Raw genomic sequence first — 13235 nt, 5'->3', positions numbered from 1 at the left:
TTAAGGCACACAGAGGTTAAGTTACATAACTGAAGTCACCCGGCTAGTAAGTAACAAAGCTAGATTTGAACCCAGGCAGTCTGGCTCCAGAACTTGTTCCACTACATCACAACTGCTGAGCTCTACAGGCCCCATTGAGACTTTGAGTAAAAGCATGTCTCTGCTGAAACCGGTTTGGTTCAACGGATAGAGCGTCAGCTTGGGGACTGAAGAGTCCCGGGTTCGGTTCCGGTCAAGGGCATGTACCTTGGTTGCGGGCATATCCCCAGTAGGGGGTGTGCAAGAGGCAGCTGATCAATGACTCTCTCTCATTGATGTTTCTCTCTATCTCTCTCCCTTCCTCTCTGTACAAAATCAATAAAATATATTAAAAAACAAAACAAACAAACAAACAAACAAAAAACAACAACACACAAACAAACATCCAAACATTCAAAAGCAATGGGCATTTATTCATCAATTTTTGTGCAAGAGTGTAAAGATGCATTAGAAGGAACATGATGGCTAATGAACAAAAGCCATGGCCTCCAAGCTGACCCAGATTACAATTAGATTAGGAGAAGGAAGGGGAAAAGGTAATTTGCCTGGTTCACATGAATGATGTTTCTGGCATACACAGATATTTACAAGTTTCAAACTACTTTTTACTATAGTCAAGGGAAGACTTCAAAAAGCCTTGTACAAACCAATGGACATAAAACTCTGGAGAGGGAGGGGGGCAAAAAAAATCAATAAAATATATTAAAAAAAAAAAAAAAAAGAAGTGCAACCTAGCCCTGGCAGATAGCTGAGTTGGTTAGGGCATTGTCCCGATACGCCAAGTTTGCAGATTCATTGGTCAGGGCACATATAAGAATCAACCAAGGAGGGCATGTATGGGGGGGGGCAATGGTAAGATATGTACACATATAATCATTTAATTAAAAATTTTTTTAAAAAGCCTTGTACAGTGCAACTTAAAATTGGATGAACAGTTTAGCTCAATGGTTGAGCATTGACTTATGAATCAGGAGGTCATGGTTTAATTCCTGGTCAGGGTACATGCCAGGATTTGGGCTCCCTCCCCAGTGTGTCGTGTGTGTGTGTGTGTGTGTGTGTGTGTGTGTGTGTGTGCAGGAGTCAGCCTCACATGATTCTCTCTCATCAATGATGTTTCTTTTCTTTTTTTTTTCCCCAATATTTCTATCTCTTTCTCCCTCTCCCTTCTTTACTCTGAAATCAATAAAAATACATTTTAAAAAATTGGAGTGTTAGAGACATGTACATTTGCACCTGCAACAAGGGAGTATGTCCTAAATGCCATCTGTAAGTATGAGGTGCCAGAAAGCATTCAGATGTAGGAAAAGAGGGTGGGTTTTAATGCAAGAGGCAGAGTTGAGCTCAGATCATAAAGGAGATGGAAGGCCAAGCATTCCAGGTGACAGGAAGCTGTGAGATATATTTAAGGAATGGTGGACAGACCTGTTTGACCAGAAGAGAGAGTTCCTATAGCAGAGCTCCTTGGAAGGGAAACTACAGGTCAATATCAGTGTGTACTCATTGTTCCTTGGAGGTCTGGCAGGGTTTCTTCAGGGTGCTTTCAGTTCTAGGCTACAGGAAGTTCATTTGAATAGCTTGTAGCTGTAAAAAAAAAAAAAATACTGTTGCTAGAATTGACTTGTTCTCTGCCTGTTTACTGCTACTCAAACTTGTCTTTTTTCCTTAAAAATATTTTTTATTTATTTCAGAGGGGAAGGGAGAGGGAGAGCGAGAGATAGAAACATCAGTGATGGGAGAAACATCAACAAACATAATTGATTAGCTGCCTTCCGCATGCCCCACCATGGGGATCGAGCCCACAAACCGGGCATGTGACTGGGCTGAATACATCTTCTTGATGAGGTATTGATGCTTCAAGAAAGAGAGGAAGGCAGAAGAGAGAAGGGAGGGCATGGGAGGGAAAAGATGGGAGGAAAATAGAGTGGAGAGGAGGAAAACTACTACACTGAGCAATGTAAATCCATTTGCTCCTGGTAAGCAGCTAAAATAGGCTTCTGCCTTGAATCCTAAGCAGACTTTCTTCTTACAATGGATGTTTTGGGGGAATATTTGAAAATTTAAAAAAATGTTTTTTATTGATTAAAAACATTTTTTAATTGATTTCAGAGAGGAAGGAAGACAGACAGGGAGAGAGAGAGAGAGAGAGAGAGAGAGAGAGAGAGAGAGAGAGAGAAACAGCAATGATGAGAGAATCATTGATTGGCTCCCTCCAGAACGCCCACAATCTGGTCATGTGCCCTTGACCAGAATAGAACCCAGGACCCTTTAGTCCACAGGCTGATACTCTATCCACTGTGCCAGACCAGCTAAGGCTATTTGAAGATTTTATATCAACCTGCTTATTTCCCTGAATTCACTCAGGGAGACCATCATTAGATCTTCCTTTAAAAAAATCTTTTATTTATTAATTATTATTTTAGGGAGAGGGAGAGGGAGAAGGAAAGGAAGAGGGAGAGGAAGAGGGAGAGGGAGAGGGAGAGGGAGAGGGAGAGGGAGAGGGAAAAGGAGAGGGACAGGGAGAGGGAGAGAGAGAGAGAGAGAGAGAGAGAGAGAGAGAGAGAGAGAGAGAGAGAGAAAATATGAGAATCATTGGTTGATTCCTGTATGTATCCCTCCCAATGGGAGGTTAGACTCACAACCTTGGCATATCAGGACAATGCTCTAACCCAGCGTTTTTCAACCGCTGTTCCGCGGCACAGATGTTGCCTGGTGTGCTGTAGGTGCAGACAAGACAAGAATTTTATAATTTTTCACTATTTTGTTTACTTAATATTTCATAATAAAGTAATTATAAAATACTTTCTTTGTGTTTATTTGATTCCTATTCAAGAGAATTACTTTATATATAGTCAATATAGGCACAGAGTTAAATTTTTTAACATTTTCTAATGGTGGTGTGCCTCGTGATTTTTTTCATGAAACAAGTGTGCCTTTGCCCAAAAAAGGTTGAAAAACACTGCTCTAACCAACTGAGGTATCTGGTCAGAGCCCTTTCATTAGATCTTGAGACATACAAGGAAAGAGGCCTTAAACATAAGCCTGATGTCTCTGGTATGGTTCAAACATTAGCCCTATGAAGGGCTTTCCCCATTTCTGTTCCACCCAGGACCAGGACAATTGATGGAGGAAATTGATCACATTGTTTAAGAACACATCTCACCAGTGACATCATTACAGTATAGTTCAGCAATTCAGACTCCATCAACAGAATCAATGAGCATACTGGTGGGAGTTCTGCTTATCACATCACAGCAATTTTGAGGCTTCCTCAGATGGCATGCAGCAGCACTGCCTCACATATGGAGTCCATCATCCAGCTGGACAAAATGTGGCATTGTGTATGGCTTTGATCAATGAGACAGCATTGATGTATGGCTTAGAAATCAGAGGGGACAGCGTCCAATATAAATGGTTCTTAAGACACACAGGCAAAAACTCTTTCCAAATGGGTCCATGAGATTAAGGAAATGTGAAACCCTGAAAATCTGCAGAACATTTCCAATGTGCCCGATCCAGCTCAGGCTGTGGAAAGTTATTCAAACTGTTTGTAAGGACTGCTAGAGAGTGATGGAAGTGGTCCTATATCAATAATTGGTAATGGGCTGAAACCGGTTTGGCTCAGTGGATAGAGCGTTGGTCTGCGGACTGGAAGGTCCCGGGTTCGATTCCAGCCAAGGGCATGTACCTTGGTTGCAGGCACATCCCCAGTGGGCGAGGGGGGGGGGGATGCAGGAGGCAGCTGATCGATGTTTCTCTTTCATTGATGTTTCTAACTCTCTATCCCTCTCTGTAAAAAATCAATAAAAATATATTTAAAAAAATAATTGGTAATGGTTTTCACAAATCCCTTTCAAAAGGACACACTAGACTAGGTAGCCAAGTGAGAAAAGTGAAATGGAAAATTAGGACTTTTGGGTTCCTGTCTTAATGTTGCTTTTATTTAGCTAATACAGCTTGATGTCTATTTTCAGATCACTCTGCTCTTGAGGGTATAGTGCACTGTAGGACCTCAGAGGTGGCACAGAAATAGAAAGTTCCTAGGTTGAATCCAATCCTAGATTTTTACCCAAGGGGACTAGAGGTAGTGTGGCAGGGGTGAAGAATCAGAAAGGAGTCCAGGTCATAGCCAGAAAAATGGGGCTAAGTGTCAAACTTGAAGGGTGTAGTGAAAAGGACACACACTCTCTCTTTCTTTACACACACATGCATCATTGAAGTCATATTGTGCATACAGAAGATTTTGTTCACAGGATCATTTTCCAGGTCTTCCAAATAGAAATCCAATGGTCTATCACCCACTCACTCAAGCTGAGAATCCAATGAAACATGTAAACTAGATCCTAAATAAAAGCCATGTGCTTACCCTTTGTGTCTAACTTTTGGACTCCTCTGCTCTCCCCTCTGTTAGCCAGATTTGAGGCATTCACAATAACACCATGAATGCCTCATCCAGAATCCCAATGCCTCAGTAATCACAACCACTTACCCCTGCTTCTCCCTGAAACCAGCCAGCACTATCAGGTCAATATGTTGGGGAGTGCCAGGTTGCTGACAACACCCTGAAGGCCAAGGCTTCTGCTGACATGCACTGCTTATAGCAGGAGAGATGGTGGGCCACTTTCCAGATAGGAAACCCACACCGTTTTTCTCCTACTCTACCTGCCCAGCCAACCCTGCTGCAAAATAGAGGACTGACTTCTAGACCCATTCAGACCGCTGAGATCACAAACTCCGTTGCCTTCTGCCTAAAGCTCCCACCTCTTTGTTCATGCACACCCATCCATCCTATAAGAGACAGGGAGCCAGAGTACTAGTATGTGTTTCATGGATTCCTGGACAGATCCATCCATGTGGATACCTGAGCACCTGGTCTAAGGAGAGAACAATGAGCCAAAAAGGGGCACCCATAAGAGCTTGAGTTCAACCTTGTGCCTTTCATAAAGCCAACTCACCTCCAGCCCCAGACAATAGAGCAGTGTGTGTGTGTGTGTGTGTGTGTGTGTGTGTGTGTGTGTGTGTGAAGATAGGATCTATTATTGTAGACTTTTTTGTTGTTGTTAATCCTTACCGAAGGATATTTATCCCACTGATTTTTAGAAAGATTGGGAAGGAGGGGGGGAGGGAGAGAGAGAGAGAGAGAGAGAGAGAGAGAGAGAGAGAGAGAGAGAGAGATTTGTGTGTGAGAAACATGGGTTGGTTGCATCCTGCATCTGCACATGCCCTGGCCAGGGCCAGGGATTGAACCTGCAACCCAGGTATGTGCTCTTGATTAGGAATCAAACCCTTGATCCTTTGGGATGTCGGTCGACTCTCTAACTTTTGAGCCACACTGGACTAGGGCCTGTATACCTTCTTTACCAGTAAATTGCCAAATCAGTCCCTGCAACAGGCTCTGAGTACCACATAAAAAGAGAAGCTCCAATACATCTTCATCTTTCACAGCCTTCATTCTAAATAATCTGCTTTCCTTCATATGTCCCTCATATCCGAAAAGGAAAATCCTGCTCCCATGCCTCCCAAAGATTTTTGTCTCCCTTCTTTAAATTTTTTTTTAATTTTAAAATTTTTATTTATTTCAGAGGGGAAAAGAGAGGGAGAGTTAGAGACATCAATGGTGAGAGAAAAATTGATCTGCTACCTCTTGCACATGGTTGAGCCCACAACCAGGGCATGTGCCCTGACTAGGAATCGAACAGTGACCTCCTGGTTCACGGGTCAATGCTCAACCACGGAGCCACTCTGGCTGGGCGCCTTTCTTCTACTTCCATCTTTATCTTGTTTTTTGTTTATTTATTTATTTATTTTTAAATAAATCTTTATTGTTCAGATTATTACAGTTGTTCCTCTTCCCCCCTCCACACACACACAGCTCCCCTTCATCCCGTTTCCACCCCATCCTCTTCCCTTACCTCCCCACTGTCCTCATCCATAAGTGTATGATTTTTGTCCAGTCTATTCCCGCACCTGCCACACCCTTTCTCCCCAGGATTGTCAGTCCACGCCCTTTCTATGTCTCTGATTCTATTATATCCACCAGTTTATTCTGTTCATCAGATTTTTTAAATTTAATAAATCCTTATTGTTCAGATTATTACAATTGTTCCTATTTTTCTCCCCCATTGCTCCCCTCCACCAGGTTCCCACCCCACCCTCTGCCCTTATCCATTCCCCCGCACTGTCTTTCTCCATAGGTGTACACTTATTGTTCAGTATCTTCCCGCACTCCTCTATCCCTTTTACCCCTGAGAATTGTCAGTCCACTCCCTTTCTATGCTCCAGTTAATACTGTTCATCAGATTTTTTATTCCCTTGGTTTTTAGATTCACTTTTTAACGTCTTTGTTGGTCATAATTTTTATCTTTTTCTTCTTCTTCCTCTTCTTAAAGAATACCTTTCAGCATTTCTTTTTAAAAAATTATTTTTATTTTAATTTTCTGTATTTTAAAAAATATATATTTTATTGATTTGTTACAGAGAGGAAGAGAGGGATGGAGAGTTAGAAACATTGATGAGAGAGAAACATTGATCAGCTGCCTCCTGTACACCCCCTACTGGGGATGTGCCCACAACCAAGGTATATGCCCTTGACCAGAATCGAACCTGGGACCTTTCAGTCTGCAGGCTGATGCTCTATCCTCTGAGCCAAACTGGTCTCGGCTCAGCATTTCATATAATTCTGGTTTGGCAGTGATGAACTGCTTTAGCTTTTTCTTATCTGTGAAGCTCTTTATCTGACCTTCACTTCTGAATGATAACTTTGCTGGGTAGAGTAATTTTGGTTGTAGGTTCTTGCTATTCTAAGGTGACCAGACGTCCGCTTTCCCCCCAAAATTGGGACTTTTTAAAAACACCTCAGAACGCGGGACAAATTGATAAAAAATCAGGACTGCCCAGCCAAAAGTGGGATATCTGTCACCTTATGCTATTCATCACTTTGAATATTTCTTGCCATTCCCTTCTGGCCTGCATAGTTTCTGTTGAGAAATTAGCTGACAATCCTATGGGTGCTCCCTTGTAAGTAACTAACTGTTTTTCTCTTGCTACATTTAATATTCTCTCTTTGTCTTTTGCTCTTGGCATTTTAATTATGATGTGTCTTGGTGTGGTCCTCTTTGGATTCCTTTTGTTTGGGGTTCTGTGTGCTTCCTGGACTTGTAAGTGTATTTCTTTCACCAAGTGGGTGAAGTTTTCTGTCACTATTTCTTCAAATAAGTTTTTAGTATCTTGCTCTCTCTCTTCTTCTGGCACCCCCATAATTTGTGTGTTTGTACACTTGAAGTTGTCCCAGGGGCTCCTTACGCTTATTTTTGGATTCTTTTTTCTTTTTTGGTTGCGTGGTTTTTGCTTTTTCATTATTTCAAATCTTTGACTTGATTCTTGAATCCTATTGTCTGTTGTTGAATCTCTGTATATTATTCTTTATTACAGTCAGTGTATGCTTAATTTCTAGTTGGTCCCTTTTCATATCCTTGAGGGTCTCACAATTTATCGGCGGTTTCTAGAAAATTCCTGGAAAAACTTATAACCTATAAGTTTTGAAATCTATATCCAGCAGTTTCCTTTCCTCCATTTCTTTTATTTGTGACCTGTTTCTTTGTCTCCACATTTTGGCTGTTTTCCTGTGTTGATAGAGTGGCTTTATGTGCAAGTTGTCCTATAGGGCCCAGTGGCTCAGCCTCCCCAGTTACCTTAGGTGGACACTCTTGGTGTGCCCCTTTGTGGGCTGTGTGCATTATATAAATATAATATTTTATTGATTTTTTACAGAGAGGAAGGGAGAGGGATAGAGAGTTAGAAACATCGATGAGAGAGAAACATCGATCAGCTGCCTCCTGCACACCCCCTACCAGGGATGTGCCTGCAACCAGTGTACATGCCCTTGACTGAAATCAAACCTGGGACCTTTCAGTCCACAGACCGATGCTCTATCCATTGAGCCAAACTGGTTTCGGCTGCACAGTCTTGTTGTAGTTAAGCCTTGATTGTTGTTGGTATCACTGGGAGGAATTGACCTCCAGGCCAATTGGCTATGAAGATCAGCTGTGTCTACAATGGGAGAACTGTGCTGAAGATACCCCTATGGGGCAAGACTTGCTTCAGTGGGGCTGTGGTGCTCAATGAGTCTTCCCCCTGAGTGTGTCCCTTATGGATCTGTATTGTAATCTGGATGGTCCCACTCTGACCCCTGGTACACTGGCTCTTGGATCTCCAAGGAGGTGCTAATTTAGCCTCTGCCTGAGGCCACCCAGCAAGAGCTATGGAGAGATCTGCAGATTCCTCTTCTTTGTTTGGGTTTTGGAAGTGCCCAGATGAGGCCCAGCTGTGAAACAATGCAAGCTGCTGTGGGGCTTTGGGCCTTCTTTTGGATGTTCTGGGTCTCTCTGACTCAGCTGCAGTTTGTTAGGTAATTTTATATTTCAAAAGACCAGGCCATTCATATGCAAAAGCCTCTGCACACAGCTTGGGTGGGGTGGGGTCTCAGGGAATTTAATAGGAGAGAATAAACAGCTATGGCTGATCCACAGCCCTACCCTATGAGGCCCCTGGGTATCAGTGTCCCTCCGTAATTGCTGCAAGTACCTCTGAGAAAAAGCCGCCCTCGAGTTCTACCTGATGTCAGACAGTACAGTTGCTCCCCATATGAGTCTGGGTCCCCAGAGTCTTGCCTGGAACTGGTGTTCAGCAGTTGGGAGCTTGTGTCTCCCTCCCGACTGGAAAAGCCAGCTGAGTACTCAGTCGCCAGCCCTCTCTGCATGCACCTCCATACCTCTGCACTTTACTTCCACACCTCCTCTGAGTCTCAGTGTGGTTTCCTCTTTCCTTCTAGTTGTAGAATTTCCACTCAGCCAGCCTTCCTGTGGTTCTGGATGATGTCCATTTTTTTTTTTTTTTTTAGTTTTGAAGTGGTTGTGCAAGACAGCAATTTCAGATGTTTACTTATGCCACCATCTTGGTTTCTCCTATCTTGCCTTTTGTTTAAAGATTATGGTTCTTCTCTGTGGCTTTGCTGCCCTGCGCCTCCTCAAGTGAAACCCTCTTCTAGTTGGATGTCCCTAGAATTCTCCTCCCTCTGCTTATCCCAGAAGCAGATGCCTGCAGAATAAGGATTCCACAATCTATGGGGCCTTTGTTTTGGGTATAAAGGAAGAACTTCAGATTCTCTGAAGAGGCCTCCATTTTGCTTACTTTTCCTCCTACAAAAGATAAGGATGATGGAGTTACTTCATTAAATCCTAGAAAATGGCTTTTCCAGCATGAAGGCACTTTTCAGAATGTCAAACAGTTATTGATTTTTGAATTTGTGCTTTAAAATAAACAAACTGTTCTTTCTCACTGCTGACATTTAATCTCATAATCAAAGCTGGGTTAAGCTATAGAATCCATTGAGGTTGGCATTATTCCTATAGAACAATATTGTCTAAGGAACTGAGCTATACACCTTGATAAAGAAGTCCTTGCCATGGCTGGCATTGTTAAGTGGTTAGAGCATTGGTCCTGGCACCGAAGGGTCTCAGGTTTGATTCCTGGTCAAAAGCACATACTGTACTTGGGTTATACCGGTTTGATTCCCTACCATGGTTGAGGCATGTGTGAGAGGCAATCAATCTATGTGTCTCTTTCACTTCTCTCTCTCTCTCTCTCTCTCTCTCTCTCTCTCTCTCTCTCTCTCTCTCTCTCTCTCTCTCTCTCTTTCCTTTCTTCCCTCCCTTCCACTTTATCTAAAAACAATAAAAAATATCCTCAGGTGAGAATAATAATAATAATAATAATAAAAGCCCAGACTGTTAACACATGAGCCCTGAGAACTTCCACAACTATTTCACCCTTATCACAAAGATTTTTGGGGGGGGGAGGAGAGGGGTTCTTTTTAAAGACTAACCCACACTTTAAATTATGTAGCCATAGATGTAGCATTGTAGTGTTTTGCTCAGTTCTAATGATGATAAATTTGTCACTGAGCCCAGAAGAGCAATTAAAAAATTATCTTTATTGTTGAAAATATTACAGATGTCCCTCTTTAAAATCCATGAACCACTTCCACCCTGCACCAGAAGAGCAATGTCTGACATTGATTTTCTGAGCTGGCCGCTGCTTCAAATTGCACACTATGCTGTAACTCCTTACAGTGAAAATCTGAATATCAGATTTTCATCAGGATAACCTTTCATCAGGATAGTCAAAACCATCAAGAATAGTATGGGATTCTCAAACTGGATGGCATCTTGAACTGGGCCTCTGCCCTCTTTTCCTTCTTAACCAAGTTATTGAAAGACACTTCTACATTTGCTGTCTACACTTCTTCATCACTCATTCACTCTTCAGTTCCACTCCAATCTGGCTTCTGCCTCTACTTCCTACTACACTTAAACAGTTTTCACCAGTTTTCAGAATGAATCTTACTGACTCTGAGGTGTTTGACTCAGTTGACCACTTCCACCTTCTCAAAACTTTCTTCTCCTTTGATTTTCCCCTTTTAATATTATTTTTTATGTTTGCTGATTATATAAGTAATGCATGTTCTTTATGGAAAAACAAGAATACAAAAATATGATGAGGATAAAAAGAAAAAGAGTCTGTAATACCACCACTCAGAAATGGTTATTATTAATAGGTTTAAAAGTTTATAGTTGTTTTTCAATGAAAAGATAGAAATATACCTTTTTTAGAAATATATTTTTAAAATAAAATACTCATCATATGATACATGCTATTACTTTTATTGAGGCATAACATATAACATATTATTTTTAGGTATACAACATTATCACTCAATATTTGTGTATATTGTGAAATGACCACCACAATAAGTCTAGTTATCATTTATCACCATACATAGCAATAATTTTTTTCTTATGAGGAGAATATTTAACATCTACTCTCTTAGCAACTTTCAAATTTGCAGTATAATATCACTAACTGCATTTACCATGCTGTATGTTATATCTCCATGACTTATTTGACAACTAGAAGTATTTGTATCTTTTGACTCCCTTAATCCAGTTTTCCTACCTTTCACCCACCACCTCTGGCAAGAACCAATCTTCTCTACAAAACAGATTATTTTATACTTGGTTTCCTCTCTCACTTGCCATTATAGCATGACCATTTATAAATCTCCAGCTGGTGTAGCTCAGTAGTTAAGTTTCGATCCATGAATCAAGAGTTCCCCAGTTCGACTCCCGGTCAGGGCAGATGCCCGGGTTTCAGGCTTGATCCCTAGTACGAATCAATAAAAATCAATAAAAACATATTAAAAAATAAATAGCCCTAGCTGGTTTGGCTTGGTGGATAGAACATCGGCCTGAGGACTGAAGGGTCCCGGGTTGATTCCAGTCAAGGGCACATATCCTGGTTGGGGCCCATGTGGGAGGCAACCAATTTTTTTTAAAAAATATATTTTTATTGATTTTTTACAGAGAGGAAGGGACAGGGAGAGAGACTTAGAAGCATCAATGAGAGAGAAACACCAATTAACTGCCTCCTGCACCCCCTACTGGGGATGTACCCACAACCAAGGTACATGCCCTTGACTGGAATTGAACCCGGGACCGTTCAGTCCACAGACTGAGGCTCTATCCACTGAGGCAAACTGGTCAGGGCAGCAACTAATTGATTTGTCTCTCACATATCAATGTTTCTTTCTCTGACTCTCCCACTCCCTTCTACTCTCTCTAAAATTCAATGGAGAGGAGTGAGGTGAGAAGTGTGGATGTTGAGTTTCCCGTTTTCATCATATAGACAGCTCTACTAACAAAATGGTCAATGTGCCTAAAACCCAAAGGACTTTCTGTAAGAAGTGTGAAAAGCATCAACCTCACAAAGTGACCCAGTATAAGAAGGGGAAAGATTCCCTGTATGCCCAGGGAAAGAGGTGCTATGGTAGGAAGCAGAGTGGCTACAGTGGGTAGACAAAGTCAATTTTCAAAAAAAAAGGCTGAAACCAAAAAGAAGATTATGCTAAGGCTAAAATGTGTTGAGCCTAACTGTAGATCCAAGAGGATGCTGGCCATTAAGAGATGCAAGGATTTTGAATGTGGAAGAGATAAGAAGTCAAAGGGCCCAGTGATCTAGTTCTAAGCTTTGGGATTCTTTTATTTTGAGAGGAAAATGTTGAAGCTGTAGAAAATAAATGCTGTCGAAACCAGTTTGGCTCAGTGGATAGAGCGTCAGCCTTCGGACCGAAAGATCCCAGGTTCGATTCTGGTCAAGGGCATGTACCTTGGTTGCAGGCACATCCCCAGTAGGAGGTGTGCAGGAGGCAGCTGATCAATGTTTCTCTCTTATTGATGTTTCTATCTCTCTATCTCTCTTCCTTCCTCTCTGTAAAAAAAAAATAAATAAATAAAAATAAAAATAAAAATAAAAAAAATAAAAAAAATCAATAAAATATATTTTTTTAAAAAGAAGAAAAAGAAAAGAAAAGAAAAGAAATGCAGTGATATTTTTTATGAAAAGGTCAATGGAAAAATATCCTTGGGTGAGGATTAACACCCCCCCCCCCCGATAAAATATCACTAAGTATTACTGTAAAACAGGATTTTAAAGGGCTATATTGGCCCAGCCAGCATGGTTCAGTGATTGAGTGTCAACCAGGAGGTCACAGTTTGATTCCTGGTCAGGGTGGGGTATGCAGGAGCGGCAAATCAATGATTCTCTCTCATCATTGATGTTTCTATCTCTCCCTCTCCCTTTCTCTCTGAAATCAATAAAAAAAAATTTTAAATGGCTACATAATTTCCTTTAATTTTTTTTTCTTTTTGTTAATCCTCACCTGTGGATATTTTTTCATTGATTTTTAGAGAGTGGAAGAGAGAAGACACACACAGAGAAAAACACCTTTCACATCGATTGGTTATCTCCCACAGGCTCCCTGACCAAGGCAGGGATCGAGCCTGAAACTGAGGTACATACCCTTGACCAGAATCGAACCCGGGGCCCTTCAGTCCTCAGGTCGATGCTCTTTTAATTGAGCCAAACTGCCTAGGGCATCTCCTTTAATTTTTGTTATATTTTTCTCTACTGGATTTTTAATCTCTGACTGCTCCATGCTTTCCTCTTACTCTTCCCCTTAAATGTTTCTCAGAGTTCTATTTCATCAAATGTTCCTCAGAGTTCCATTTCATCTGTTCTTACCACTTCTCAAACTCTCCCAGAGCAGTCTCATCTGTTCTGATAGCTTCATCTGTATCTTCAAG

General features: G+C 41.4%; 1 pseudogene; it reads left to right on the top strand.

Annotated features, from left to right (window-relative positions):
• The first annotated feature begins 11739 nt into the window (after positions 1 to 11739).
• On the top strand, positions 11740 to 12160 carry LOC118704165 (annotated as a pseudogene).
• Positions 12161 to 13235: the final 1075 nt, after the last annotated feature.

Source organism: Pipistrellus kuhlii, unplaced genomic scaffold (assembly GCF_014108245.1).
Source record: "Pipistrellus kuhlii isolate mPipKuh1 unplaced genomic scaffold, mPipKuh1.p scaffold_m20_p_40, whole genome shotgun sequence".
Classification (NCBI taxonomy): domain Eukaryota; kingdom Metazoa; phylum Chordata; class Mammalia; order Chiroptera; family Vespertilionidae; genus Pipistrellus; species Pipistrellus kuhlii.
The sequence above is the reverse complement of the archived record's forward strand: the minus strand, read 5'-3'. Positions and strand labels throughout refer to the sequence as shown.